The sequence below is a fragment of the Gopherus flavomarginatus genome, chromosome 7 (assembly GCF_025201925.1).
Source record: "Gopherus flavomarginatus isolate rGopFla2 chromosome 7, rGopFla2.mat.asm, whole genome shotgun sequence".
In the NCBI taxonomy this organism is placed as follows: domain Eukaryota; kingdom Metazoa; phylum Chordata; order Testudines; family Testudinidae; genus Gopherus; species Gopherus flavomarginatus.
In genome coordinates, this window is record NC_066623.1 from 36,264,329 (window position 1) to 36,291,831 (window position 27,503).

Consider the following 27,503-nt stretch of genomic DNA (forward strand, 5'->3'; position numbering starts at 1 on the left):
AAGCCACCTTATGTGTCTGGCTAGGGTTGCCACTTTTGCTTGGACATATTCCTGATACAATCTTTATTTAAATATTAATCTTTAATTTCTGGAGACTCCAGGAAATCCTGGAGGCTTAGCAACCCTAGAAGAGACTCGAGATGCCATCAAAACAGGAAAGTCCATTTTTCATGAACCCATTAAAACCCAAAGCCTAGGCTTCAGAGGCCTGCTCGTGCTGGTAGGGAGAAGTGTTGGAACATAAGTCCCCAAGCCATGAAGGGGATTTCCTAGAAAAAGCTCCCTGGCAAGCCTGGCAGGGGATAGGCCCTGTCTGGGGGGGCAGCAGGTAGGGATGGGAAGAGCACAGCCTAACACCAGATGGGAATGGAAAGAGCAAAGCAGGGTGCTGGTGGTATGCAGCCCCAGGAAAGTTCCAGCAGGGGGAGGGATGGGGAGGCAGGTGGCAATAGGGGAGCGGGTAGGCCCCGTGAATGCATTCATCAGCCTTGCAAATTTTACCAAGGTTGTTGTTTGTTTATTTATTTATTTTTTACATTTCTTAAAGACGGCCTGTCTGTTTGGCAGGATTTTGCTAGCTCCAGTTTGAAGGTATTTGATTGGCTGGCCGATAGCAGATCTGTCCCTCTGGGCTTTGAGAAACCGTTGAATATTCTTAGCAGTTTGCTCACACTCCACTGTAGTGAGTGTCTTCTAGCCGATTGCTTAGCTGCAATCTATTCCTCTAGGTTTATGTAGCAAGGTCTTTCCCTCCACCCTTTCATTGACTGCAGTCACTCTCTGCCTCCCCTTTTAGTCATATCTCTCCCCCCCTCCCCTTTCTGTCCCCTTTCCCTCCCATCCTTCCTGCTCCATCTCTAGCAATCTCTTGACACCTGAAGGAAAGCCTGGGAGGTGTGACCCACTGTGAGGGGAAAAAAAAACCAATAAAAGGAAAGTCTAGGAAGGTATGGGGGATGGGGCAACTCCTTATGTGTAGCTGCTGATTATTTTGCATGGATTGGTGAGGAGAAAAGAGAGCTGCGTTGGGGGGGAACTAAAAAAGGCTTATTGCTCCGGTAAGTGCAAGGACAATATACACTATTATCATTGTTGATCATTTACTTGATTCATCCCCATGGCATCCTATGTCCTATTTTGCTTGGTTAGGCATGGTATCATCATCATTATTATTATTTATCTGATGTATCAGCTTTGTGCTTCAATGCTAGGGATCGAATTGTCTCAGTTGGTGTGTGTGTGTGTGTGTGTGTGTGTGTGTGTGTGTGTGTGTGTGTGTGTGTGTGTGTCCGTCCAGATGCCCATTCTCTGAATCTGCTTTCAGATATCTGCTTCCAACTCTCAGCTGGGTGTCTGGACTGGGAATTTGGGGTGTAGTACTTGGACACATTACTCACCAAAAACAATTGATGAGGATTGTTATTGACTTCCAAATCATTTGCCCATTAAGAGGAACACATTAATTCTTTTGGTTATTTAAAATATCTGGACTATTTGAGAATAGAACATGAAAATGGGACTATTTAATTACCTCCCTCATTTACAGTGCAAGTTTTCTTTACCAAGACTCTGACATATTCTGTACTATGTTTTATAACAAAGCTACATCTAAAGATCATTTCAGCTGTAGTTATAGCATCCAAATTACATGGTTGTCATGGAGATGGTACAGAGAAGCTGAAGTGATAGGACTGCATCTGGACTATGGAAAGGCTTTAGTGATCAGTGGGATTTTTTTCTTACCTTCTGTCTTTTTGTCTTTGCTAGGTTACAGTTTTTTTAATCTTGAATGAGCCAGGACAGTATTGCAGAATTTAAACGTCTAGCGTCTGGAAAGAATGTGTATTAGCCCACTCTGCACTATATTATTATCTTAATTGTTCTATTGGCATTTGCCTTGCTGGGGCTTTTTGTATTTTTGGTGGGGGAGAGGGGAAGACACAGGATAGTTTGCTGATCCTCGACTAGGTGTGAAAGTACTTTCTAATGAGGTGCCTATAATGACTGCACTGTAATGGCATATTTCACATCTTTAGGACAAAGGGGAAATACTTTTTGACTTTAGCCATATTTGATTCCCCATCTCAGTTTTGAGAATGCAGAGATATCACCACCTGCCCATTTATAAGCCAGACGATATGACATTTTTTTGCAACCGGTAAAGGAAATGTGTTGGCAACTGAAAAAAAAATACATAATTTATGAGGAAGAAATTCTCCTGCCGAAGGCTAGCTAGAAAGCAAAGAGTATTTCTGTGGGAAAGGCATGTTGTATGTTACAGATGTGTATTTCTCTAGTGGTTTGGATTAAATCATACTATTGTGCTCTTCATTATTTTGTGAGTTAGGCCAGTTTTAGTCAATATTCAATCTGATCTCATTGTGTGCTCACACAATAAACGTGTCATTTGGAGCCGGGGTGACTTACATCTACAAAATGCTTTGAGAATGCATGTGGAATTGTCTCTCTAAATACAATTTCACCCTTTTTTTTGTTCGCTGTAGCCTATTGTGGTGATGTAAATAAAGTAAAATACATTGGTGGAAACAAGCCCATCAAAATGGCAATGTTTCTGTAATTATAATATCACCAAACATAGAGGAGGATTAATTGCTAGGATAAACAGAGATTTGTGGCTGTTGGATGATGGGGCATGGTGTTCCAGACCTGCATTCTAGTAGTTGGTATTACAGTCTACATTCTCCACATCTGAGTGGATGATATTTTTAGCGAGAAAATGTAGCATATTATCATTAGGCATTTTATGAAAAAGAAACGTGCATGTGTCTATCAATTTGTACATTACTGGGTACTTCAAAGTGTGCAGCTCAGTTAGGATTTTTGTGAACAAGATATTTCCTACACAAGTCCAGAGAGAACAAGGGGAAAGTCTGAAAGTGGGAGCCTGAGCAGAGAGAGTATGTCTGGGGGTCAGCTGAGCCACAAACTAAATGGCTCTCAATTCAGCTGTTTTCCCCCCAAAAGTTAAACACAGGTGTAAATGGTGACCTCTTGTATTTGCCCCCGCAGAATCATTTTGAAGTGCAAAGCCCAGGGCCATGAGGTTCTGAAATGACATGGAAGTTCAGTCTTGCTGTCTCCATTCTTTGGATACTTTCTTCCCAAATTAACCCTCTGCCCCAGCGATAACATTATCATCCTCTGGGGAAACTGAGGCACAGATTGGTGAAGTGACTTCCCCAAGGTCACACCACAATTAGTGAGATTGCTGGGCAAAGAACCTTGGAGTCCTGTGTGCAAGTTTCCTGCTCTAACTGCTAGGCCATAAACATTGCAGAAGATCCTTAACAAGTACTAAAGTGGCCCTGCTGCAAGGTGCAGCCTGTGGAATCATTACTGTATTAAAAAAAAACATGCTATTTTTACTAAGAGTCCCAGTCACTGAGGTAAAGGTGGTGTTTCTCTAGTAAGGTTAAGATTTTGGCTGCCAGTGGGAGGGGTGGGGAATAAGTGGCCTTGCCCTAGCCCCTTGGGTAGCCCAAGTAAAGATCAGCCTTTCCCTGGGGCTCTTTGGGCAGCCCAGGTATGGACCTGCCAGAACTACAGTGCACCTGTGCAGGGCAACACAGAGGCTGTTACTGAGATGCATTCCCCTCTCCAGGAGCAGCTCAGTTGGAAGTGGGTGGTAAAGGGAACGAAGACTCTGCCCTCCCGTTGCCGGCCACTTGGGAGGTGTAGGCTGTCCCCTTTGAAGGGGTGTCTCCTCCCTCCTGCACAAGTGGGGAGCTCCCCAGGGAACAGCGTGGTTTTGTGTCAGCCCTCCTATCATAACCTTAGTCCCAGATTTGGACCTTAGCGTCCAAAATATGGGGGTTAGCATGAAAACCTCCAAGCTTAGTTACCAGCTTGGACCTGGTACTTGCTGCCACCACCCAAAAAATTAGAGTGTTTTGGGGCACTCTGGTCCCCCTGAAAAACCTTCCCTGGGGACCCCAAGACCCAAATCCCTTGAGTCTCACAACAAAGGGAAATAATCCTTTTTCCCTTCCCCCCTCCAGGTGCTCCTGGAGAGATACACAGACACAAGCTCTGTGAATCCAAACAGAGTGAATCTCCCTCTCTGTTCCCAATCCTGGAAACAAAAAGTACTTTCCTATTCCCCCAGAGGGAATGCAAAATCAGGCTAGCAATCCAACACACAGATCTCCCCGATTTCTTCCTCCCACCAATTCCCTGGTGAGTACAGACTCAATTTCCCTGAAGTAAAGAAAAACTTCAACCGGTCTTAAAAGAAAGCTTTATATAAAAAGAAAGAAAAATACATACAAATGTTCTCTCTGTATTTAGATGATATAATACAGGGTCGATTGCTTAAAAGAATATTGAATAAACAGCCTTATTCAAAAAGAATACAAATCAAAGCACTCCAGCACTTATATTCATGCAAATACCAAAGAAAAGAAACCATAGAACTTACTATCTGATCTCTTTGTCCTTACACTTAGAAACAGAAAATTAGAAAATAGAACTACTTCTCCAAAGCTCAGAGAAAGCAGGCAGGCAGACAAAAGACTCAGACACAAACTCCCTCCACCCAGAGTTGAAAAAATCCGGTTCCCTGATTGGTCCTCTGGTCAGGTGCTTCAGGTGGAAGAGACATTAACCCTTAGCTATCTGTTTATGACACGCCTCCCAAATTGCAGACAGTGGGGAAGCTCACTGGCGGCGATTTCCTTCTAGAACTTGAAAATAAACAGATTAATACAACACATACACCTTTACATATACTCCTAAGTATATAACTAACAGACTTCTACATTTTAAGAACACTTTTTAACTACTGAATTCTGGGAAACTCTCACGGGAGAGTGCATCAGCTACTTTGTTAGAAGCTCCTGTGATGTGTTGAATTTCAAAATCAAAATCTTGGAGAGCTAAACTCCAACGAAGAAGTTTCTTGTTGTTCCCCTTGGCAGTATGAAGCCACTTTAGTGCAGCATGGTCAGTTTGTAGTTGAAACCGCCGTCCCCAAACATATGGGCGTAGCTTTTCCAGGGCGTACACAATGGCATAGCATTCCTTTTCACTGACTGACCAGTGACTTTCCCACTCAGACAGTTTCTTGCTGAGAAACACGACAGGATGGAAGTTGTGATCTGTTGCTTCCTGCATGAGCACCGCTCCTATACCACGCTCAGATGCATCTGTGGTTACTAGGAATGGCTTGTCAAAATCCGGGGCCCTGAGCACAGGGTCAGACATGAGCGTTGCCTTAAGTTGGGTAAAGGCCTTTTGACACTCATCAGTCCACTTAACTGCATTTGGCTGGGTCTTTTTGGTCAGGTCGGTCAGTGGGGCAGCGATTTGGCTGTAGTGTGGTACAAATCGCCTGTAGTATCCGGCCAAGCCTAAGAAGGATTGGACCTGTTTCTTTGACCTTGGGACAGGCCACTTTTGGATAGCATCCACCTTGGCCTGTAGGGGGTTTATGGTTCCTCGACCCACCTGGTGCCCCAGGTAAGTCACTCTGTTTTGGCCTATTTGACACTTTTTGGCCTTAACAGTTAGTCCTGCCTGCCTGATGCGCTCAAAGACCTTTTCCAGGTGTAGTAGGTGTTCGGGCCAGGAGTCTGAAAAAATGGCCACATCATCGAGGTAGGCAACTGCAAATTCTCCCAGTCCAGCTAGTAGACCATCTACCAGCCTCTGGAAGGTGGCGGGTGCATTTCGAAGGCCGAAAGGAAGGACATTGAATTCATACACCCCCGCATGGGTGACGAATGCTGACCTCTCCTTGGCAGGTTCATCTAGCGGTACTTGCCAGTACCCCTTGGTTAAGTCTATTGTAGAGATGAACTGGGCACGTCCCAACTTTTCCAATAGCTCATCGGTACGTGGCATTGGATAGTTGTCCGGACGAGTTACAGCATTTAGCTTACGGTAGTCCACGCAAAAGCGTATTTCCCCATCTGGTTTGGGTACCAGAACCACTGGAGATGCCCATGCACTGGTAGATGAGCGGATTATACCCATCTGTAGCATGTTCTGGATCTCCCGTTCTATAGCAGCTTGGGCATGAGGAGACACTCGGTAGGGTGGGGTTCTGATTGGGTGAGCATTACCTGTATCAATGGAGTGGTATGCCCGTTCAGTCCGTCCTGGGGTGGCTGAGAACAATGGGGCGAAGCTAGTGCACAGCTCCTTGATTTGTTGCCGCTGCAGACGTTCCAGGGTGGTTGAGAGGTTCACCTCTTCCACGCCACCGTCTTTTTTCCCGTCGTAGTAGACACCGTCAGGCCACTCAGCATCCTCTCCCTGGACTGTAAACTGACAAACCTGTAAGTCTCTGGAATAGAAAGGCTTGAGAGAATTAACATGGTACACTTTAGGCTTTAGTGAGGAATTGGGAAATGCTATGAGGTAGTTTACAGCTCCCAGGCGCTCTTGGACCGTGAAGGGCCCTTCCCATGATGCTTCCATCTTATGGGCCTGTTGCGCCTTCAAGACCATAACCTGGTCTCCTACCTTGAAGGAACGTTCTCTGGCATGTCTGTCATACCAGGCCTTTTGCTCTTCTTGAGCATCCTTTAGGTTCTCTCTAGCAAGGGCTAAAGAGTGTCGGAGGGTGCTTTGTAGGTTGCTTACAAAGTCCAGAATGTTAGTTCCTGGAGAAGGTGTAAACCCCTCCCATTGCTGCTTCACCAACTGTAATGGCCCCTTAACCTCGTGACCATACACAAGTTCAAATGGTGAAAACCCTAAACTGGGATGTGGTACAGCCCTGTAGGCAAACAGCAACTGCTGCAACACTAGGTCCCAATTATTGGAGAATTCGTTGATGAATTTTCGTATCATGGCCCCCAAAGTTCCATTGAACCTTTCCACCAGGCCATTGGTTTGATGGTGGTACGGGGTGGCAACCAAGTGATTCACCCCATGAGTTTCCCACAGTTTTTCCATGGTCCCTGCCAGGAAATTAGACCCTGAATCTGTAAGGATGTCAGAGGGCCAACCTACCCTGGCAAAGATGTCTGTTAGGGCCAGGCACACAGTGTTAGCCCTGGTGTTGACTAGAGCTACTGCTTCTGGCCATCGGGTAGCAAAGTCCACTAAAGTCAGTACGTACTGCTTTCCTCTTGGCGTCTTTTTTGGGAAAGGGCCCAGAATATCCACAGCTACTCGCTGAAATGGGACCTCAATTATGGGAAGTGGCTGGAGAGGGGCCTTGACCTGGTCTTGAGGCTTTCCCACTCTTTGGCATACCTCACAAGACCGGACATACTTGGCAACGTCCTTGCCCATCCCCTCCCAGTGGAAGGACTTCCCCAACCAGTCCTTGGTTCTGTTCACCCCAGCATGGCCACTGGGATGATCATGGGCTAAGCTTAAGAGCTTCCCCCGGTACTTAGTTGGAACCACCAACTGTTTTTGCGGCTGCCATTCTTCCCGGTGTCCACCAGAAAGAATTTCCTTGTATAAAAGTCCTTGGTCTATAACAAACCGGGATCGATTAGAAGAGCTGAGAGGCGGTGGGGTGCTCCGTGCCGCCGCCCAAGCTTTCTGAAGGCTGTCATCCGCTTCCTGCTCAGCCTGGAACTGTTCCCTTGAGGCTGGGGTCACCAGTTCTTCCTCAGACTGTGGACTTGGGCTTGGTCCCTCTGGAAGCGATGTAGGTGATGGGGTTGTTTCCGTTGCTGGTGAACCGCTCTCCGCTGGTGCACCTGAGGGTATTTCAGGCTCTGGCTGAGCCTTTTGGGTATGGCTGTCTGTTGCTTCTGCCAGTTTTGGCTCGCTGGCACCCTCTGGCGTTGAGTTTGAAGATGGGGTTGCACTTGCTGGTGCTGGTTGCTGTTCCAGTTCCGGGCCTGGGACTGGAGATGCTGGGGCTGTTTCAGTGGTAGGCATGGAATCCGGGTCCACTACCTCTGCCTGGGTCTCTGGTAACACAGATGGGGCCTCTGTGGACGGCTCAGGAACAGGAATGGGTCTGGAAGCTTGCCTGGTTTGGCTACGTGTAACCATTCCCACTCTCTTGGCCCGCCTCACCTGGTTGGCCAAGTCTTCCCCCAGTAGCATGGGGATAGGATAATTGTCATAGACTGCAAAAGTCCACATTCCTGACCAGCCTTTGTACTGGACAGGCAGTTGAGCTGTAGGCAAGTCTACAGCTTGTGACATGAAGGGGTAAATTGTAACTTTGGCCTTTGGGTTGATGAATTTGGGGTCAACGAAGGATTGGTGGATAGCTGACACTTGTGCCCCCGTGTCTCTCCACGCAGTAACCTTCTTTCCGCCCACTCTCAAATTTTCCCTTCGCTCCAAGGGTATTTGAGAGGCATCTGGGCCTGGGGATCTTTGGGGTGATGGTGGTGTAATGAATTGCACTCGCATGGTGTTCTTTGGACAGTTGGCCTTGATATGTCCCAGTTCATTACACTTAAAGCATCTTCCATCTGATGGGTCACTGGGCCGAGGTGAGTTACTGGAGACTGGTGAGGTTGAAGGGTAGGGTATCTGTGGCTTTACCTGGGTGGTATGTGGGGTCTTTGGCTGTCCTCGGTTGTAGGGTTTATGGTCTGTGTGCCCCCTGGGGTAATCGTTCCCCTTGACAGTAGCTTTCTTGCTTTCTGCCAGTTCCATCCATTTGGCTCCAATCTCCCCCGCCTCAGCGATATCTTTGGGATTTCCATCTTGTATGTACCGTGTGATGTCTTCAGGAACACCATCCAAGAACTGCTCCATTTGTATGAGGAGGTTTAATTCTTCCAAGGTTTGAATGTTGTTTCCTGTTATCCAGGCCTCATAGTTTTTTGCAATGTAGTAGGCGTGTTTGGGAAATGACACCTCGGGTTTCCACTTTTGGGTTCTGAAGCGCCGACGGGCATGATCTGGGGTTATCCCCATTCGGTATCTGGCCTTGGTTTGAAAAAGTTTATAGTCATTCATTTGCAGCTTAGGCATTTCAGCTGCCACCTCTGCTAAAGGTCCACTGAGCTGTGACCTCAATTCTACCATGTACTGGTCTTCGGGGATGTTGTACCCAAGACAGGCTCTTTCAAAATTTTCCAAGAAGGCCTCGGTGTCATCACCTGCCTTGTAGGTGGGAAATTTCCTGTGCTGTGGAGCAATAAGTGGCGCCGGGTTGTTAGGGTTGGCTGGCACATGCAGCCCAGCTTTTGCCAACTCCAGTTCATGTTTTCTCTGTTTTTCCTTCTCTTCATTCTCTTTTTGTTGTTTTTCCATTTCTTTTTGTTGTTTTTCCATTTCTCGGCGGTGCTTTTCCATTTCTCGGCGGTGGGCCAACTCTTCTTCTGCTAGTTTTCTTTTGTGTGCTGCCTCTTGGGCTGCCTGTTCTCTTTGGAAGGCTGCCAGTTTCATGCTTTCTTCCTTTTCTTTCATCTCCATCTCTTTTTGTTTTATTTCCAGTTCCTGTTTGTGTTTTTCCATCTCTCGCCTGTGTTCAGCTTCTTTGATTTGTTCTTCGGCCTCAATTTTAGCCTTAGAAGTCATGGTTCCTGTTTTCTTGTGTTGGGGTGCCCTCCGGTGTTTATCTTCTGAACTGCAGGTTCTCTGTTGCCTCCTGAAGTCTGCCTAGCAACAGTGCCTTTAGCTAATTTTCAATGTTAAGTAAACCTGAAAAACCACTTTATTTGCATTCATATAGTGCTGGTAATGACTCTCCTAATGGGAGGGCTATTGCATGACAAAAGACCCTTAACAGTCTGGTAATGGCTTCTTGCTTAACATGCAAGCCACAAACTGCCAGAGAGAGCAGAAAAAAAAATTCTCTCTAGTTCCCTTTTAAAACCAACTGTTTCTCTCTCTGCTAAAAAGCCCTTAGCAGAGAAAAGAAAAATATAATATTCCTACTGGCTTCTGGATTCTGTCTATATCCCACCAGCTGCACACCATATCATAACCTTAGTCCCAGATTTGGACCTTAGCGTCCAAAATATGGGGGTTAGCATGAAAACCTCCAAGCTTAGTTACCAGCTTGGACCTGGTACTTGCTGCCACCACCCAAAAAATTAGAGTGTTTTGGGGCACTCTGGTCCCCCTGAAAAACCTTCCCTGGGGACCCCAAGACCCAAATCCCTTGAGTCTCACAACAAAGGGAAATAATCCTTTTTCCCTTCCCCCCTCCAGGTGCTCCTGGAGAGATACACAGACACAAGCTCTGTGAATCCAAACAGAGTGAATCTCCCTCTCTGTTCCCAATCCTGGAAACAAAAAGTACTTTCCTATTCCCCCAGAGGGAATGCAAAATCAGGCTAGCAATCCAACACACAGATCTCCCCGATTTCTTCCTCCCACCAATTCCCTGGTGAGTACAGACTCAATTTCCCTGAAGTAAAGAAAAACTTCAACCGGTCTTAAAAGAAAGCTTTATATAAAAAGAAAGAAAAATACATACAAATGTTCTCTCTGTATTTAGATGATATAATACAGGGTCGATTGCTTAAAAGAATATTGAATAAACAGCCTTATTCAAAAAGAATACAAATCAAAGCACTCCAGCACTTATATTCATGCAAATACCAAAGAAAAGAAACCATAGAACTTACTATCTGATCTCTTTGTCCTTACACTTAGAAACAGAAGACTAGAAAGTAGAGCTACTTCTCCAAAGCTCAGAGAAAGCAGGCAGGCAGACAAAAGACTCAGACACAAACTCCCTCCACCCAGAGTTGAAAAAATCCGGTTCCCTGATTGGTCCTCTGGTCAGGTGCTTCAGGTGGAAGAGACATTAACCCTTAGCTATCTGTTTATGACACCTCCCTTTAGGCCCTGGCTGCATGTGACAACCTCACCCTGAGCTGCCACTGAAATCTCTTTGTACAGAACAAGGAGCTGGCCAGAGTGAGGCATCTGGCCATAGCCATATTCCCCATCTCCTGTCCAGCAGGAAGCCAGATCAGAGAATGTGTCCATTGCACTGGGGCCAGCATTGTGTCAGACTCAAAGACATTGCTGTGGGGAACGAGGCCTGCAGAGTCCTGTCCCCCCAGAGCCCAGGGGCTTTCCTGCCTAATGATCCCTGTCTCACATGAGCTCATGCTTCAGAAAGCAGCTAGTTCAATACTAGAGGCTGGCTGCCCACACGCTGTATTCTCCAGAACAACATTATGGGCCTCATGTCATCAGGACCTGCCTGGCTGGGCAAGGGCAGATTGGGGAGAATGGGCCCAAATCTGGCGCAAAGAGCGTCTCCACTCCCCCTGTGCAGGGGCTGGATGCAGTATGGCCAAGGTGTACAGCCACTACTAGCTTTGCATTGGCACTAGCTTACCTTAAGGGAGCTGGGTGGTTAATTTGTCTGTCCATCCCTCCGTGCACATGCTAGCCAGAAGAGCTGACTGAGCTCCTGCTGCCTCTGTTTTCAGGGTGGGGACACTGACACTGCCGGACACTCATTTGTGTGGGTCGAGGAGAACCCCTCCTGGAGTTACCACTGCCAGAGGGTCCAGAGGCACCTCCACAACAAAGGTACCATCTAGCCCATTAAGCACCATGCAAACAGTAAGTGCCAAACCCTCCCCCATGTGACAGTAACATGTCTTGTGGGTGGGAGGCTGAATATGGGCACTTGTGGGGCCAGATCCCCACCTGGTGCAAGTGAGTGTAGCTCTGTCAGACTCAATGAGGTTGGCTGATTTGCACCAGCTGAGGATGCCGCATAGAGAAGGAAGGCTTGGTGGTTAGGGAGATTCAGGTGCAAATCCCTGCTCTGCTACAGACTTGCTGTGTGACCTTGGCTAAGTCACTTAGAACCTCAGCTCCACACCTATACAATGAGGATAACAGCCCAGACCTGCCTCCCTGGGGTGTCGGAAGGAGAAATGCATTACAGGTAGTAAGGTGCTTGGACTCCACAATAATGAGGGCTAGATAAGCACAACAGATAAACAGGATCTGACCCATGGAATCTATTCCTCATCCGTCTGTTGGGGGAGCCAGATGTCCCTGAAAATAAGACCATTTTCCATCAGCAGGAAGGATGGCTGAGTGGTTAAAGCACAGGCCTCAGAGTTACAGGCTCAATTCTTGGGTCTGCCACTGACTTCCTGTGTGACTTTGGCCAACTCACTAAGGTCCACAGAGGTGTTCAGGCTCCTAACTTCCATGGAAATCAATGAGAGTTGGGACCTCAAATGCTTTTGTGGAGGATCTGGGCTTCAGTCTCTCTGTGTCTCTCAGTTCCCTAGCTGTAAAATGGAAACAATACTTCCTACCTACCTGTGGTACTTCAATCACTGAGGTTTGCAGAGCACTCTGCAGTCTTCATGGGCAGGGCGCTGCAGAAAAGCAAAGGACCTTTTGATTCTGCCAACAGTTTAGCTGTGAGCCTGTACAGTGAAGCCACGGGGCTCCCAAGTGCCCCGCATTAACATCCTTCCTCATTGCTGGACCACCAGCTGGTGAGGGAGCCTGTATCGCAAGGGGACAGGCCAGGATGCTTTGCTCCTCTTCCCCTCAATACTTCCTTGCTGGTTTACAGGGCTTGGCTCCTGTCCTATGGATAGCTCACGGTTGGGGGTTTTGTAACATCAGGGGTAACCCAGCCAATCATGGTGGGGTCTGTGCATATACTGTAGCTGTATTGGTTAAAATGCCTTAAAAATCTTCAGATTTCTTTATTATCCCCCAAAGCAACTGTTCTTATGGCCATCCATCCTGCGTGTCTCTGCTGCATGCTTGTGTGCAGCAGTAGTCACTTATTTAGAAGTCTGTAAGTATTTACGGGGTGGAAAATATTAAATAATAGGCTCTTTAATCTGGCAAAGAAAGATCTAGCACAATCCAGTGGCTGGAAGCTGAAACTAGAGAAGTTCAGACTTGGAATAAGGTGTATGTTTTTTAACAGTGAGAGTAAATAAACCATTGGAACAAATTATCCAGGGTCGTGGTAGATTGTCCATCACGGACAATTTTTAAATCAAGACTGGATGTTTGTCTCAAAGCTCTGCTCTAGGGATTATTCTGGGGCAGGTCTCTGGCCTGTTGTCATAACTCTCCTACTCAGATCTGAACCTTAGAGTTCAGAACATGAGAAGCTAGCATGAAACCTCCAAACTTAATTACCAGCTTGGATCTGATATCACTGCCACCAGCCAGAATTCCAATGTCTGGCTCACTCTGGTCTCCCCAAAACCTTGCCTGGGGAACCCCCAAGACTCAGATGCCCTGAGTCTCACCACAAAGGGAAATAACCCACTTCCCTTCTCCCTCTTCCCCTCCAGGTGTTCCCTCCCTGGATTCCTGGAGAGATATACAGATTCAAGCTCCGTGAATCTAAACAAAGGGATTCCACCCTCTTTACCTCCTCCCAGATTTCCCCACTTCAAATCTAGGAGATTCCCTGATTCAAGTCCTTGAAACACAAGCACCGAGAGATCAGATCTCTCTCTCCCCTCACCCAGAGGGTATGCAAAGTCAGGCTTAGTAAATCTAACACAAAGAGATTCTCTCTTCCCCCCTGTCTTCTTCCTCCCACCAATTCCCTGGTGAGCTGCAGACTCAATCCCCTTGAGCCCCCACTAAAAAAAAAATCCAACAGGTCTTAAAAAGAAAGCGTTATTTAAAAAGAAAGAAAAAGACATAAACTGGTCTCTGTATCAAGGTGACAATATACAGGGTCAATTGCTTAAAAGAAAAAAATGAATAAACAGCCTTATCCAAAAAGAATACAATTTAACACATTCCAGCAACTACACACATGTAAATAAAAAAAAAAACAATATAAACCTATTGTCTTACTATCCTTGTACTTACAACTTGGAAACAGAATATTAGAAAACTTGGAGATAGAGAGATCACTCCCAAAGCCGAGAGGGTCACCGAACCAAGACAAAGAACAAAGAACTCACACCCAAAACTTCCCTCCACCCAGATTTGAAAAAGTCTTGTTTCCTGATTGGTCCTCTGGTCAGGTGTTTGGTTCCCTTTGTTAACCCTTTACAGGTAAAAGAACATTAACCCTTAGCTATCTGTTTATGACACGCCCCCCAAATTGCAGACAGTGGGGAACCTCACTGGCGGTGATTTCCTCCTAGAACTTTAAAATAAACAGATTAATACAACACATGCACCTTTACATGTACTACTAAGTATGTAAACTACAAGACTTTCACATTTTAAGAACACTTTTTAACTACTGGATTCTGGGAAACTTTCACGAGAGAGTGCATCAGCTACTTTGTTAGAAGCTCCTGAAATGTGTTGAATCTCAAAATCAAAATTTTGGAGAGCTAAACTCCATCGAAGAAGTTTCTTGTTGTTCCCCTTGTCAGTATGAAGCCACTGTAGCGCAGCATGGTCAGTTTGTAGCTGGAACCACAGTCCCCAAACATATGGGCGTAGCTTTTCCAGGGCGTACACAATGGCATAGCATTCCTTTTCACTGACTGACCAGTGACTTTCCCTCTCAGACAGTTTCTTGCTGAGAAACACGACAGGATGGAAGTTGTGATTCGTTGCTTCCTGCATGAGAACTGCTCCTATACCACGCTTAAATGCATCTGTGGTTACTAGGAATGGCTTGTCAAAGTCCAGGGCCATTAGCACAGGGTCAGACATGAGCGTTGCCTTAAGTTGGGTAAAGGCCTTTTGACACTTATCAGTCCACTTAACTGCATTTGGCTGGGTCTTTTTGGTCAGGTCGGTCAGTGGGGCAGCCATTTGGCTGTAGTGTGGTACAAATCGCCTGTAGTACCCGGCCAAGCCTAAGAAGGATTGAACCTATTTCTTTGACTTTGGGACAGGCCACTTCTGGATAGCATCCACCTTGGCCTGTAGGGGGTTTATGGTTCCTCGACCCACCTGGTGTCCCAGGTAAGTTACTCTGTTTTGGCGTATCTGACACTTTTTGGCCTTAACAGTTAGTCCGGCTTGCCTGATGCACTCAAAGACCTTTTCCAGGTGTTCTAGGTGTTCGGGCCAGGAGTCAGAAAAAATGGCCACATCATCGAGGTAGGCAACTGCATATTCGCCCAGTCCTGCTAGTAGACCATCTACCAGCCTCTGGAAGGTGGCGGGTGCATTTCGCAGCCCGAAAGGAAGCACATTAAATTCATACACCCCTGCATGGGTGATGAATGCTGACCTCTCTTTGGCAGGTTCATCTAGCGGTACTTGCCAGTACCCCTTGGTTAAGTCTATTGTAGAGATAAACTGGGCACGTCCCAACTTTTCCAATAGCTCATCAGTGCGTGGCATTGGATAGTTGTCTGGACGAGTTACAGCATTTAGCTTACGGTAGTCCACGCAAAAGCATATTTCTCCATCTGGTTTGGGTACCAGAACCACTGGAGATGCCCATGCACTGGTAGATGAGCGTATTATACCCATCTGTAGCATGTTCTGGATCTCCCGTTCTATAGCAGCTTAGGTGTGGGGAGACACCCGGTAGGGTGGGGTTCTAATTGGGTGAGCATTACCTGTGTCAATGGAGTGGTATGCCCGTTCAGTCCATCCTGGGGTGGCTGAGAACAATGGGGCGAAGCTAGTGCACAGCTCCTTGATTTGTTGCCGCTACAGACGTTCCAGGATTGTGGAGAGGTTCACCTCTTCCATGCCACCTTCTTTTTTCCCTTTGTAGCAGACACCTTCAGGCCACTCAGCATCATCTCCCTGGACTGTAAACTGACAAACCTGTAAGTCTCTGGAATAGAAAGGCTTGAGAGAATTAACATGGTACACTCTGGGTTTTAGAGAGGAATTGGGAAATGCTATGAGGTAGTTAACAGCTCCCAGGCGCTCTTGGACCGTGAATGGCCCTTCCCATGATGCTTCCATCTTATGGGCCTGTTGCGCCTTCAAGACCATAACCTGGTCTCCTACCTTGAAGGAACATTCTCTGGTATGTTTGTCATACCAGGCCTTTTGCTCTTCCTGAGCATCCTTTAGGTTTTCTTTAGCAAGGGCTAAAGAGTGTCGGAGGGTGCTTTGTAGGTTGCTTACAAAGTCCAGAATGTTAGTCCCTGGAGAAGGTGTAAACCCGTCCCATTGCTGCTTCACCAACTGTAATGGCCCCTTAACCTCGTGACCATACACAAGTTCAAAAAGTGAAAACCCTAAACTGGGATGTGGTACAGCCCTGTAGGCAAACAGCAACTGCTGCAACACTAGGTCCCAATTATTGGAGTGTTCGTTGATGAATTTACATATCATGGCCCCCAAAGTTCCATTAAACCTTTCGACCAGGCCATTGGTTTGATGGTGGTACGGGGTGGCAACCAACTGGTTCACCCCATGAGTTTCCCATAGTTCTTTCATGGTCCCTGCCAGGAAATTAGATCCTGAATCTGTAAGGATGTCGGAGGGCCAACCTACCCTGGCAAAAATGTCAGTTAGGGCCTGGCACACAGCTTTAGCCCTGGTGTTGCCTAGAGCTACTGCTTCCGGCCATCGGGTAGCAAAGTCCACGAAAGTCAGAACGTACTGCTTTCCTCTGGGTGTCTTTTTTGGGAAAGGACCCAGAATATCCACAGCTACTCGCTGACATGGGACCTCAATTATGGGGAGTGGCTGGAGAGGGGCCTTGACCTGGTCTTGGGGCTTTCCCACCCTTTGGCATACCTCACAAGACCGGACATACTTGGCAATGTCCTTGCGCATCCCCTCCCAGTGGAAGGACTTCCCCAACCAGTCCTTGGTTCTGTTCACCCCAGCATGGCCACTGGGATGATCATGGGCTAAGCTTAAGAGCTTTTCCCTGTACTTAGTTGGAACCACCAACTGTTTTTGTGGATGCCAGTCTTTCTGGTGTCCACCAGAAAGAGTCTCCTTGTATAAAAGTCCTTGGTCTATAACAAATCGGGATCAATTAGAAGAGCTGAGAGGCAGTGGAGTGCTCCGTGCCGCCGCCCAGGCTTTCTGAAGGCTGTCATCTGCTTCCTGCTCAGTCTGGAACTGTTCCCTTGAGGCTGGGGACACCAGTTCTTCCTCAGACTGTGGACTTGGGCTTGGTCCCTCTGGAAGCGATGTAGGTGATGGGGTTGTTTCCGTTGCTGGTGAACCACTCTCCGCTGGTGCACCAGGGGTTATTTCAGGCTCTGGCTGAGCCTCTTGGGTGTGGTTGTCTGCTGCTTCTGCCAGGTCAGGCTCACTGGCGACCTCTGGTGTTGGGGTTGAAGATGGATTTGCAAGCACTGTCGTCAGTGCTGGCACAGGTTCTGGTGCTGGCTGCTTTTCCAGTGCCTGGTCTGTGACTGGAGTCACTGCGGCTGTTTCAGTTGTTGGTATGGGATCCGGGTCCACTACCTCTGTCTGGGTCTCTGGTAACACAGACAGGGCCTCAGTGGATGGCTCTGGAACAGGAATGAGTTGGGAAGCTTGCCTGGTTTGGCTGCATGTAACCATTCCCACTCTCTTGGCCCGCTTCACCTGGTTGGCCAAATCTTCCCCCAGTAGCATGGGGATGGAATAATTGTCATAAACTGCAAAAGTCCACCTTCCTGACCAGCCTTTGTACTGGACAGGCAGTTCAGCTGTAGGCAAGTCTACAGCTTGTGACATGAAGGGGTAAATTGTCACTTGAGCCTCTGGGTTGATGAATTTGGGGTCTACGAAGGATTGGTGGATAGCTGACACTTGTGCCCCCATGTCTCTCCGCGCAGTAACCTTCTTTCTGCCCACTCTCAAATTTTCCCTTCGCTCCAAGGGTATTTGAGAGGCATCTGGGCCTGGGGATCTTTTGGGTGATGGTGGTGTAATGACTTGCACCCGATTGGGGTTCTTTGGGCAGTTGGCCTTTATAGGTCCCAGTTCATTACACTTAAAGCATCTTCCAGCTGACTGGTCACTGGGTCGAGGTGAGTTACTGGAGACTGGTGAGATGGAAGAATAGGGTGTCTGTGGCTTTCCTTGGGTTGTAGGTGGGGTCTTGGGTTGCCCTCGGTTGTAGGGTTTATTGTCGGTGTGCCCCCTGGGGTATTCATTCCCCTTGACAGTAGCTTTCTTGCTTTCTGCCACTTCCATACATTTGGCTCCAATCTCCCCCGCCTCGGTGAGATTTTTGGGTTTTCCATCTTGTATGTACCGTGTTATGTCCTCAGGAACACCATCCAAGAACTGCTCCATTTGTATGAGGAGGTGCAGTTCGTCCAAGGATTTAACATTGTTTCCTGATATCCAGGCCTCATAATTTTTCCCAGCATAGTAGGAGTGTCTGGGAAATGACACATCTGGTTTCCACTTTTGGGTTCTGAAACGCCGACAGGCATGATCCGGGGTTATCCCCATTCTGAATCTGGCCTTGGTTTGAAACAGTTTATAATCGTTCATTCTGTCTTTTGGCATTTCAGCCGCCACCTCTGCTAAGGGTCCACTGAGCTGTGACCTCAGCTCTACCATGTACTAGTCTTCAGGGATGCTGTACCCAAGACAGGCTCTTTCAAAATTTTCTAAGAAGGCCTCAGGGTCATCACCTGCCTTGTAGGTGGGAAATTTCTTGTGCTGTGGAACCATAATTGGCGAAGGGTTGTTAGGATTGGCTGGAGCATGTTGCCCAGCCTGCGCTAACTCCAGTTCATGCTTTCTCTGTTTTTCCCTCTCTTCACTTTCTTTTTGTTGTTTTTCCATTTCTCGGCGGTGGGCCACCTCTTCTTCTTCTAGTTTTCTGTGGTGGGCTGCATTTTTGGCTTCTTGTTCTCTTTTATGGGCTGCCTGTTTGATGTTTTCTTCCTTTTCTTTCAGTTCTACCTCTTTTTCCCATTTGTCGCCTGTGGTCTGCTTCTTTGATTTGTTTCTCTGCCTCCATTTTTGCCTTGGAAATCATGGTTCCTGTTTTCTTGTGTTGGGGTGCCCTCTAGTGTTTATTGTTTGAACTGCTGGCTCTCTGTTGTCTCCTGAGGTCTGCCTAGCAACAGTGCCTTTTTTTTTTCTTCCTCTAGATAATCTTTTAAATGTAAAGTAAACCAGAAAAACCACTTTATTTGCATGCGTGTTGTGCTGGGTACTTGACTCTCAATCGGAGTGCTATAGTTTAACAAAAGACCCCTTGTCAACCTTAATAGTTCCTTGCTTAATATGCAAGCCAAACTGCAACTAGAGAACAGAAAAAAAAATTCTCTCTGGCTCTTTTTAAAACCAAAGCCTTTCTGTCTGCTTAAAAGCCCTAGCAGAGGAAAAGAAAATAATATTCCTACTGGCTTCTGGATTCTTATCTTATCCCACACCACTGCCACTCATGTCATAACTCTCCTACTCAGCTCTGAACCTTAGAGTTCAGAACATGAGAAGCTAGCATGAAACCTCCAAACTTAATTACCAGCTTGGATCTGATATCGCTGCCACCAGCCAGAATTCCAATGTCTGGCTCACTCTGGTCTCCCCAAAACCTTCCCTGGGGAACCCCCAAGACTCGGATGCCCTGAGTCTCACCACAAAGGGAAATAACCTACTTCCCTTCTCCCTCTTCCCCTCCAGGTGTTCCCTCCCTGGGTTCCTGGAGAGATATACAGATTCAAGCTCCGTGAATCTAAACAAAGGGATTCCACCCTCTTTACCTCCTCCCAGATTTCCCCGCTTCAAATCTAGGAGATTCCCTGATTCAAGTCCTTGAAACACAAGCACCGAGAGATCAGATCTCTCTCTCCCCTCACCCAGAGGGTATGTAAAGTCAGGCTTAGTAAATCTAACACAAAGAGATTCTCTCTTCCCCCCTGTCTTCTTCCTCCCACCAATTCCCTGGTGAGCTGCAGACTCAATCTTCTTGAGACCCCACTAAAAAAAAAAATCCAACAGGTCTTAAAAAGAAAGCTTTTTATATAAAAAGAAAGAAAAAGACATAAACTGGTCTCTGTATCAAGGTGACAATATACAGGGTCAATTGCTTAAAAGAAAAAATGAATAAACAGCCTTATCCAAAAAGAATACAATTTAACACATTCCAGCAACTACACACATGTAAATAAAAAAAAAAACAATATAATCCTATTGTCTTACTATCCTTGTACTTACAACTTGGAAACAGAATATTAGAAAACTTGGAGGTAGAGAGATCACTCCCAGAGCCGAGAGGATCACCGAACCAAGGCAAAGAACAAAGAATTCACACCCAAAACTTCCCTCCACCCAGATTTGAAAAAGTCTTGTTTCCTGATTGGTCCTCTGGTCAGGTGTTTGGTTCCCTTTGTTAACCCTTTACAGGTAAAAGAACATTAACCCTTAGCTATCTGTTTATGACACTTGTGCTACACAGGTGGTCAGACTAGATGGTCACGATGGTCCTGTCTGGCCTTGGAATCTACAAATTTGGGTTCGTGGCCAAATTCCAGGCCTGGAGATGGACCTCCAGGTATGTCATCTTTAATCCTCCCCTGCCCCACACTCTCCCTGCCAGGGTTTCAGGGGAGTAACATTTGGGGAAGGGATGAAGCTTAAACAAGGGTGTTCAGGTGGTTCCTCCTCTGGGGCAACCCCAGCCATTGGTGCAGGCTGGCGCATTTCAAAGGCAGAGACTTTGCTCTTCAGAAGCATCTTAATAAGTCCAGGTAGAAGCAAGTCTTGACTGGGGAGAGGGGTAGCCATACCAGGGGAGGGGGAAACTCCAGCAGAGCAGGGCAAGTGCCTGCTCCCCTCCTGCCAGCCTACCCCTCAATGCATTTGTCTCTTCCGAGCACCACCTCATCAAGGGCTCCTCTCCTCTCACCCTTCTGTTCCTGGCTTGCCCTTCCTGCTCACCCATTCCTTGTCCGTACCATGGGCCTGAGGCTCCATCACACTCAGGCCCCGTGTGGCTGCTTCAGGAGCATGAAAGGTCCCTAAAGTGCATTTAAAGAGCCCCTAGGAAACCCCCCCTCTGCTACGAACCGGGATGTGGGCAGTCATGCCTAGTGGTTGGAGCAGGAGTCACAGACCAGGAACAGCACCGTAGGTTACAGCCTGAGTCCAGGACCAGGAGTCAGAGCCCAGGGTCACAGCTGAAGCCAGAAGCAGGTGAGGGAGAGGGTGAGAGCAGAGTAGAGCTGCAGAGGAACAAGGCATGCTCAGGAGAGCTTGCAGCTGCAGGCATGTTGTGGCTCAGCTGGGCTCGTAGGCTGCTGGAGAGTGGGCAGGTGCAACCGCAAGTCCTCATTCCTGACACCAGCTGGGCCCTCCTTGGCTGGTTACAACTAGCTTAAGGTGTCTCTGCCACCCCAGCTCCCAGAGAGTGACAGACGGGATGGATAGGGGTTGTGGCTACAGCAAACACACTATGGCTATTCTTGGCTTCTCAGAGACGTAGGGGACAATAGGAAGCAGAGCATAAGATAGAGCAACCTCAAAGGTGCTCTAGCTTACAGTGGGGGCCAGGCACTCAAATCCAGGAACTCAAAGCCTCCCCATGGTGGGGATGGAGTAACTGAGACTCAGGCCCTTTGTCTTCTGCCGCTCATCTCTTTCTGCCTCCCTGGGCTTCCGCCTAGTGCTGGCCTGGCCTTGAAGCAGTTCAGGGAGGCAGCCTTCACTTGTTCCTACCCCTCTTCCCCAGAAAGTCTGCTCTTCTCTCTCCCTGCTGCCTCTCTCTCACCACTCTCCTCTTCCCCATGGGTCTCTTCCTTGGAGTCTCCTCCTCTGCTCCAGCAGAGCCAGGGCAGCACAGTCTTCCTCACAGTGAGTCGTGGTGCGGATGTCCAATGGCTCCCCCTGCAAAAAGGAGACCTCTGTACCCCCTGCTCTGCTGGTAACAATCTCCATCTGCCACTGAAAACAATTCAGCAGAACCTGGACAGGCTGGAGCCCTACAGTAACCATGGTTGCAGGCTGCAAGTGGTGTATGGGCTGTATAACGCTTCCTGGCGGGCCCTTCAATAAGGCTGAATGGTACTGCTATGAACTCCAAAAGGAGCTCTGAGCACATGAGCAATGCAGTGCCATGCACACTGCTGAGTGACAAGGAGATGCTTATTCCAAATTATTTCCATGCCATGGCACGCACAAAGTATGATTCGAATAGGACCCTTGCACATATCCAAGTGAGAGTTGACTGCACACATCTTTGCTCCTCCATCCCATAAGGCTGGCTGCTGCTGTCATGTAGCCAGGGGGAAGCTGGGACCACTGCAGGAGATTTCATCAAAGACGGGCTGCAAAGCCAAGGGATGGAGCTCAAGCTACTGAGCAACCTTGCCAGGAGTTCCAAGGGCTGATGAAATGGGGCATAGTAGCAAGGAAGGAGTTCCGGGAACAACCCCCGGAACAGCTGACTGCTTGTAGCAGGGCATGAGCAGTACTGCCACTTGTAAAGAATTTTTTTGGCATGTCTCATGATATTTGAAAATTTTCATCAAGCCCCAGCTCCTGGAGTCATGGGCTTATTTGAGAATCTCAATGTCCACTTAAAAGAAAAAAAAGGAATTTTCTAGCCCTCATGGTTGCAGACCAAGCCTGTGAATATGTGGCATGAGCATGCCCTAAAGGTTCAGAAGCCGGATAGCAAATAAAATGATCCCCAGATCTATTATTTTGCAACTTTTGTGATTTTTAAGCCATCTCGTAACGTTGGTGGCCCTGTCTCATGATTGGTGAACGCTTGAGGCTGGCAGCACTCTGTTGGGTTGTAGCGCCCTGTCAGTGAAGCCACCAGCTCTTCTGGATCACTCTTGCCATCAGGTCAGCTGGGCCCTATTCCTTCCAGACCAGGAATACAAAAGGTCTAATGCCACTGATTCAGCCTGGCATTGGCGCTAGGCTGTCCCTATGATCAAGATAGAGGCGCTGTATATCTAGGTTTCTAGAATGCCTGGGCATTCCCCCCAAGCACCCTATACCCATCCCTCAAAGCTTCTTTGCCAAGACCTCCTGCTGGAGGGCAGGAGACTAGAGCCAGAGACCCCTGCTCAACAGCTCCAGGGAAATTCCCTGGTGAAGGGATGAGCCATGTCCTTGTTTTGTGGTGTCCCTGTGCTGGTATAGCCCACATACAGGGGCACAGGGTAAGCACAAATCGGGCGCTGAGTGTGTCTGTGAAGCAGAGGGAACTAGCAGCAGGGAGGGAAGGGCCTGCAGCCAAACTTGGGAGAATGCTTGAATTCAGGTTTGTGTTTGTCAGCTCAATTAACTATAAAGCCCCCCACCCCCCGTCCCCTCAGCAGGGGCTAAGTTTGCACCAACCCCAACCTGTGTGGTTGTTAGGAGCTGGGAGGGAACATGTTTCAGTGTAAAGGTTCCTGATGCCCTGAGGAGCAGCCACATAAGCCCATGGGCTCCTCTGATTATCAGCATTGTGGTACTGCCTCTGAACTCAGTCAGGGACCAGCCACTACTGGGGGAATTGTGTGTGTGGCAGGGAGATGGAGCCTAGAGTTGCCACTTTTTATTTGCACAAAAACGAACAACCTGATCCTGCCCTGCCCTGAGGCTGCACCCCTGTCCCGCCCCTTCTCTGAGACCCTACCCCAGCTCACTCCAATCCCCACCCTCGCTCACTCATTCATTTTCATCGGGCTGGGGAAGGGGTTGGGGTGCAGGAAGGGGAGAGGGCTCCGGGGTAGGGCTAGAATTGAAGGGTTCAGAATGCAGGAGGGGGCTCCAGGCTGGGGTGGGGGTTGGAGTGTGCGAGGGGGTACAGGCTCTGGGCTGGGGGTTCAGGCTCTGGGGTGAGGCTCAGGATGAGGGGTTTAGGGAGCCCTATTACTTTGTGCATGTTCTGTGAGCCCCACTAGCCAATCCGTGTCCTTCGTTCATGGACTGCCCAATGAAAGCGCAGAAAGGCAGGGGTGGCCCGGTGGAAGGGATGCTGCTGGTTGGCTGGCCAGGAGGGGATACACAATGCCAGAGATTCAGCTATTTGTATTCTCTGAAACAGTGGAGCTGCAGGAGCAGGAGCTTTGGTTAATTAGATTACGAGACCCCACAGGCTTCTGAGTCATAAAAAAAAAATGAAATGATTTTTGTAATTGAGGATGTGGTTTCTGCCAAGAGATGCTTTAATGAGCTTTTAGGTTTTCTCTCTTAGGTGAGCGTGAGTAGGTATGGACCACTATCACAGCCACTGTGTGCTGAAGGTTGGTAGGTTGCAGGAGAGGCTATTTACTTCTGCTGTGATCTCTATTCATTGCTTTCACAGTAATGGGAATCCTTTGCCCCTTAGGGCCCTTTTCATCAAAAAGCCTCCATGTGCCTTCCAAATGTTAACGCTCCATTCCTCACCATTGCCCCATGAGGTGCCCATCTCCAATGTGCAGTGGGGAAATTGAGGCACAAAAGAGTTAAAGGACAGATTCTTGCCCCCTCTAAGCTGTTCCATCACATATAGGGGCTGTTAACGCACCATAGCTAGCTTGTAAATTCCCCCAAGTGTAGCACTCTGATGCCCCCCTCCTAATCTCCAGGACAGGGGACAGGCTGAGGGAAGGGGGTAGATGACTAGTACTGTGAGGATTCTGGCCTGCTCCACAGCCCATAGGCTGGCTTTGATGGATCACCGTAAATTAGAAGAGTCACCTGCTCCTCTGAGTTACATCTGGGGCTATTTTTGAGCAGCCCAGATTCTGAAGGATCAAATGGTCATGTAAAGCCACTTTCCTCCCTCCCCAGCTTGGTCGGGCTGGAAGCACTGCACAGAATGCCAGCCTGCCTGTCTTGGTGGAGGACACAGAGTCAGCTGTTGGTAGCGGTGGGATTAGAAGCTGGTGGTTTCCGGCTCCCAGCACCGTGCTTGGTTGCCTAGAGATGCCCTAGCAGTGGAATGACATTGCATAGGGACACTCTCCAGAACTAAAGTTTATTGCTTATAACATGTTAAGGGCTCTCCAGTTGGGCATCCAAAAGTCGATGATCTTAATGGTCCCTGCTGGTGTTAAAATCTAGGATCTATGAAAATCAGAGGCCACTTTGCAAAACATTTACTGAGGTGCTGAGAAGGGGTGGAGGGACTTATTCTTTTCCTCCTAGAGATTCTGCCATGGTCACATCCCCAGCTGAAGTCTCCCAAAGTGTTCCTCCCCTTTACTTCTCCTGCTCATGCTCTCCCTGACCCTGTCATCAGCAATCACCCCTCATTAACTTTGAAAGATTCATCAGAATCTCCTTAGCAGTGCTGGATTTTGGCATGATTTCTACTAACATCAAGAACAAAGGTGGTCTTGAGCCCAGTTAAGGAACATTTAATATGGTGCCTTTGTTCCTGGGTCTGGGCAACTTTCAGAGTAGCTGCATGTGGCTAGGTCAGATTGGTCTGGAGCTTGATTTCAATGCCACGTGCATGATCATGCTATTTCAGTTCCTGTCGGCTCCGGCTTTAATGTTAGTTAGAGCTGTCAGCTTTCGTTGGGAGTCAGAGAATGACCTCATCTCTTCTAGCTCCTGCAGGGAGCTTCATTAAATAAGCATGGCTTGATCTTTTTTCAGTTTTTTAAAAAAAAGTTAATTTAGAGCTGGTGAAAGGTACCAGGCTGAGAATGCTGAAGGACAAGGCCTCTCATTCATCCACAGAACAGGTCTAGCACAGGCAGCACCAGAGGGAGGTTCCTCCCCACCCATAGGGTACGTCTACACTACAGGATTATTCCGATTTTACATAAACTGGTTTTGTAAAACAGATTATATAAAGTTGAGTGCACGTGGCCACATAAAGCACAATAATTCGGCAGCATGCATCCAGGTACCGAGGCTAACATCGATTTCTGAAGCATTGCACTGTGGGTAAGCTATCCCATAGTTCCCGCAGTCTTCCCTGCCCATTGGAATTCTGGGTTGAGATCCCAGTGCATGATGGTGCAAAAACAGTGTCGCGGGTGATTCTGGGTAAATGTCGTCACTCATTCCTTCCTCCGTGAAAGCAACAGCAGACAATCATTTTGCGTCCTTTTTCCCTGGATTGCCCTGGCAGACGCCATAGCATGGCAACCATGGAGCCTGTTTTGCCTTTTGTCACTGTCACCGTATGTGTACTGGATGATGCTGACAAAGGCGGTGCTGCAGTGCTACACAGCAGCATTCATTTGCCTTTGCAAGATAGCAGAGACGGTTACCATCCCTATTTTACCGTCTGCCATGCCATTGTAAATTGGTGATGAGATGACGATTATCAGTCGTTCTGTACCATCTGCCATGCCATTGTAAATTGGCAATGAGATGATGGTTATCAGTCGTTCTGTACCGTCTGCTGCTGTCATGGGTGCTCCTGGCTGGCCTTCGCTGAGGTCGGCCGGGGCGCAAAGACAAAAATGGGAATGACTCCCTGGGTCATTCCCTCCTTTATGTTTTATCTAAAAATAGAGTCAGTTGTGCCTAGAATATGGGGCAAGTGTACTAGAGAACCAGTGTACCAGAGAGCACAGCCACTTCATGTCAGATCCCGCAGAAATGATGAGCTACATGCCATTCTAGGGGGTGCCCCTGCAACAACCCCACTCGTTGTTTCCCTCCTCCCCCAAGCCTCTTGGGTTGCAGGGGCACCCCCTGCAGTGTCCCCCCATTTGTGTGATGAAGTAATAAAGAATGCAGGAATAAGAAACACTGACTTTTTAGTGAGATAAAATGAGGAGGAGGCAGCCTCCAGCTGCTATGATAGTCCAGGCAGGACATTAAATGGTGGTCGGGGAGAGGAGCCTAGCCTCCCACTGCTATGATAATCCAGGCAGTACAGAGTCTTTTCTTTAGACATGAAGGGGAGGGGCTGATGGAGCTCAGCCCCCAGTTGCTATGATGAAGACAGTTACCAGCCGTTCTGTACCATCTGCTGGGAATGACCGGGAGTCATTCCTATTTTTACCCAGGTACCCCCGGCCGACCTCAAGGAGGCCAGCCAGGAGCACTCACAGGATGATGAGGGCAGCTATCAGTCATTTTGTACTGTATTGTCTGCCGGAGGGGAGAGGAGGGGAGAGGATGCTGCTGTTCAGTGCCGCAGCACCGTGTCTACCAGCAGCATACAGTAGACATACGGTAACATTGAAAAAAGTCACAAAATGATTTTTTTCCCTTTTCTTTCACAGGGGGGAGGGAGAGTAAATTAACGAGATATACCCTGAACCACCCCGGACAATGTGTTTGACCCTACTGGCATTGGTAGCTCAGCTAAGAATGCGAATGCTTTTCAGAGACTGCGGGGACTGTGAGATAGCTGGAGTCCTCAGTACCCCCTCCCTCCCTCCATGAGCGTCCATTTGATTCTTTGGCTTTCTGTTACGCTTGTCACACAGCGCTGTGCTGTGGACTCTGTCTATCATAGCCTGGAGATTTTTTCAAATGCTTTGTCATTTCATCTTCTGTAACAGAGCTCTGATAGAACAGATTTGTCTCCCCATACAGTGATCAGACCCAGTATCTCCCGTACGGTCCATGATGAAGCTCTTTTTGGATTTGGGACTGCATTGCCACCCGTGCTGATCGGAGCTTCACACTGGGCAAACAGGAAATGAAATTCAAAAGTTCGCGGGGCTTTTCCTGTCTACGTGGCCAATGCATCTGAGTTCAGATTGCTTTCCAGAGCGGTCACAATGGTGCACTGTGGGATACCGCCCGGAGGCCAATACCATCGATTTACGGCCACACTACCCCTAATCCGACATGGCAATACCGATTTCAGCGCTACCCCTCTCGTTGTGGAGGAG

At 48.0% G+C, this 27,503-nt stretch overlaps 1 protein-coding gene across 4 annotated transcripts in view; it reads left to right on the top strand.

The window, feature by feature from the left end:
* Positions 1–689: 689 nt before the first annotated feature.
* Positions 690–27,503, top strand: part of PSD2 (pleckstrin and Sec7 domain containing 2) — a 153,289-nt gene continuing 126,475 nt past the window's right edge. Inside the window, exons 1-2 of one of the 4 annotated variants that reach the window (XM_050962601.1) lie at positions 690–1,058; positions 11,346–11,448. The gene's annotated coding sequence lies outside the window, so the exon portion shown is untranslated. Of the gene's footprint in view, positions 1,059–11,345; positions 11,482–27,503 lie in introns of those variants that run through there. The other 3 variants (XM_050962603.1, XM_050962602.1, XM_050962604.1) reach the window with 3 other exon arrangements.